Source organism: Cibotium barometz, chromosome 16 (genome assembly GCF_041138505.1).
Source record: "Cibotium barometz isolate CiBa-2024 chromosome 16, ASM4113850v1, whole genome shotgun sequence".
NCBI lineage: Eukaryota > Viridiplantae > Streptophyta > Polypodiopsida > Cyatheales > Cibotiaceae > Cibotium > Cibotium barometz.
Window position 1 is genome coordinate 53682420 of NC_141061.1, and position 3927 is coordinate 53686346.

General features: G+C 35.8%; 1 pseudogene; it reads left to right on the forward strand.

The window, feature by feature from the left end:
• The first annotated feature begins 3164 nt into the window (after positions 1-3164).
• On the forward strand, positions 3165-3699 carry LOC147630746 (uncharacterized; annotated as a pseudogene).
• Positions 3700-3927: the final 228 nt, after the last annotated feature.

Sequence of the window (3927 nt, forward strand, 5' to 3'; positions counted from 1 at the left end):
TCCCCACACTCTTATGTTGAGTGTCTGGACTGATTCTCTTATTTCGGATCACTATCCATTGTTTTGGGACTTTGGTGATTGTGATGGTATGGGGTTAAAACCACATGGCAGGACCAGACTTTTGATTGTAAACTCTAATTTGCTTTCAGATTATAAATTTTAACATCAAATTAGGATACATGCTCAAGCCTTATCTGCTGCTGCTACTTATCATTCCCCTCTAGCCTGGACTCATCAGTTTTTGTGTGTGCAGTTTAGCAAACCATTAGATCTACTGGTCGGAGGGTTGCTGCTCAAAACAGGCTCATTGAAAGGAAAGCAGAACAAGAATTGGGATCATTACTTCAAAAGCAACAATCTTCGTGTCTTTTTGATATGGAATTGTAGTCTTTGGAGCATATCAAAGCAACAGATTCATAAGTTTGAACTATCAAGGGTTCAAAAAGCAAGAATTTTGTCGCGTCAACAATTCTTTTCCAGTCAAGATGCTCCTTCCAATTTTGTCTTCAAATCTTTGAAGGCAAAGAGGAAAAGATATTACATGCTTTGTATCAAGGATTCTAATGGAGCAGTGATGCATGATCCAAATGAAACGGCTCAGGCTTGGCTCAATCAGTTAAGCTCATCTATTGGCTTGGCTAAGGATGCATCTGCAGATAGGTGGCTTGCTCAAGCTCAATGCCTTCAACACGTAACAAAACGAGTTGACAAAGATAAAGCTAATTGGTTAGACCACCCGTTATTACAGGGTTGAAGAATAAATGTGATGAGGCATTAACTCATCTTAAAAGGATAAAGCCCCTGGTTGGGACGGTTTGACTGTTGAGTTCTTCTTAAAATTCTGGGAGCTTTTGGCTACACGGATTTCTTATATGCTGAATAGTACTTTTATCTCTGGTAAACTTGAATTTTCCATCAAAAAGCACTTAATCAGACTGATTCCCAAACAGGTGGCAGCTTCCTCCTTTCAACACTGGAGACCTATTTCGATGATGTCTGTTTTATACAAGATCTTTGTTAAGGTGATTGTAGCTAGGTTATCTCCGGTGTTAGCCAAAGTAGTTTCACAACATCAGCATTATTTCATCAAAGGAAGGTCAATTTATGATAACATCTATGCTGCCTTGTTTGGCTGTGAGGTGGCCCACAAAACTACTCAAAAGTGTGTTCTCTTACAGCTTGACCTAGAGAAGGCTTATGATAGGGTTCAGTGGTCTCTTCTCTCTGCTATGTTGACTAAGCTTGGGTTTGGTCAAAGGATTGTAAACATAATTTTGGTCTTATGCAAAGGTGCATCATCTGCTCTATTGTTGAATGGTGTAATGGTTGGTGAATTTGACCTAGACCTAAGATATTTGGTGAATAGCTTGGGATAGGGTAACTAGACCTAAGATATTTGGTGGCCTAGATATTCTTCATGCTCAAAGTCACTGTATAGCTATGAATGCAAAGTTTTTTGCCTCTTTTATGCAACAAGTTCAGATTTGGTCCATCATGTTGAAATCTTTGGTTGAATTAGTTATTCGTACTACTGAAGGTGGTAGATGGAAACTATTTATTACAATGGTGTCTATAAAAATTGGTCGATTAAAATGTGTGAGAACAAAAATACTTGCTACTTTGGCTGGTGAGTGTCCATAGAAGCTTTGGCCTCTTCACCTTCCTTGGTCGACTTGGACTCTGACTTCTTGGATGTTGCTTTCTTTGACTTGGCCTCGTTTTCCTTAGACCGTTTTTGTTTTCGATAATCCTTTCCCCTCTCTATGTCTATCATTTTCTTCTTTAAAGATGACCCAAATTCAATGGAGACACTGTGGAAACTCCTTTCAATGGCTTCACATCTTAGGTGGGATTGATGGTAGTGGTGAATCTGGATTTACGGGGAAAATCTACACAATTGTTGAGAATTAATCTAATTGCCTTTTCTCTAACCCACCAAATGTATGTGTCTAATTGTTGAGAATTAATCTAATTTCCTTTTCTCTCACCCACCAAATGTATGTGTCTATATAACATGAAGTTATAAACTTCAAAAAAGTATGATGAAAGTATTAGTATATATTAGTAGATATGAAAGTTTAAGGAAAATGTATAAATTTCTCATAACTACTCTTTTTGATGTGTCTGTCGAAAATACTCATAACTAGTCTTTTTGATATGTCTACTAGAAATTCTGATTGCATGTATCTCCCATGTGTTTGTAACCACTCTCCACCCACATGAGCTTCCATCAGTTTGTAATAGAACCTATAGCAATGATAGTTCTTGTTAAGACTTTTAACTAAAGCTCTATTACAAACTTTAAAGTTGTCATTGATACTATGATAACATACATGTAATGAAAAATTGATGTGGAGTTTTATTGTCGAGGGAGTTGAGGATGGAGTGTTTATAATGTGCTTATTATGCACTTAGATGCCCTGCAAAATAATAAACCACATAGATTATTCAATCTAATATGAATTGCAATCTGTATTAAAATTAAAAACTTACAATTTAGCTTCTCCAGCATTCCAAACATGGAATTCAAGAAACATGTCTTTGTTTTTGTTTATTTTCTTGATATCAATTATAAATACACTCCAATGGCTCCTACACAATAGAATAGAAGAAAAAGACCATTGATAGAGATGTATAAAAAGATAGATTTAAAAAAATAAAACATATTTTCAAAGTTTCATCTCCTCAACCACTCTTCTAGCCTACTAAAATTGGTGCTTGTTTCTCTTATGTAAATAGAGGTTATAGGTCTAACAGAAAAAGAGGATAGTAAGCCTCTGGGGATAGGGTGGCCAAAAGAAGCCTACAAAAAAAAAATCAGAGGATAAATTAGGTCTTTCTCTTGAAAAAACAAATCAATGGATAAATTTTCAAAAAAGATAGCTTACATACTGGAGAGATATCAAGATCACTACACCATTTATTTCTTGATTTCTCTCTTCCAGCATATATGTATTTGAAGGTGCTATATCAAGATACTCTAAACCATCAGTAAACATGTTCATTTTGTCCTTTTTTTTCTAGACATCCAAAAACAAAGAGCCAAAAACAAAAGAAAAGCAGAGGAAGTAAGAAACTAGGACCATGTAGAGACCGTTGATGGAAAAAGAAGAACATTAATTTCCAAAGAGATTGTGTGGTATCTTCATAAGCAAACAAATGGAATGGACATGGCCACTAAGAAAGACATCTTCAATCAGCTAATCCTTCATCCATCATTAAAATATTTGCAAAACATAGCTCCAAGGCACCAGAATGATGTTCAAATAGCTCTCATAGCAAATATTCGTAACACACTCCAAAGTTTAAAGAAGCCACGGTCTAGGGATGAATTATTCCTCAAAAGGTCTTCCATGATGATGCTCTTAAACTCAAAAGAATCAGAGGAGTCAGCTGGCCTCAAACTCACTGATATCTCTAAGCTACTATCCATTGATAGAAGGAACTTTTATGTGGCAAAATCTCGGCTGGAACTTGAAAATGACAACTCCATGTTATCTTTCTCCACATGTCATAAGAAACAACCAAGAAGCTACATACCTGATGAGGTAAAGGAGATGGTGGTCACTTTTTGGACAACTGAGACTCATGTGTCCCCTAACAAAAAGGACATATGTCAAAAAAGAATTGGTCAAAAGAACTATCGGCCACCCAATTCATCTACTAGATGTATCACAGGTATGCCCAATAGTTGTTTAATAATTGTACATCTAATATTTACCTAATAGCTTTCTCATAGTTGTATATATCTGAAGCCTATCTAATAGGTAACTAGCTATGCTAGTTAATAGATAGACAACAGCTACTTAACAGTTAGAGTGTGTAGCTAACTAAGACTTGATTAATACATGCTCACCTAACATATACGTAATAGTTGTCTAATAGCTGTATATCTTCTAGATATCTAATAAGTAACTAGCTATTATA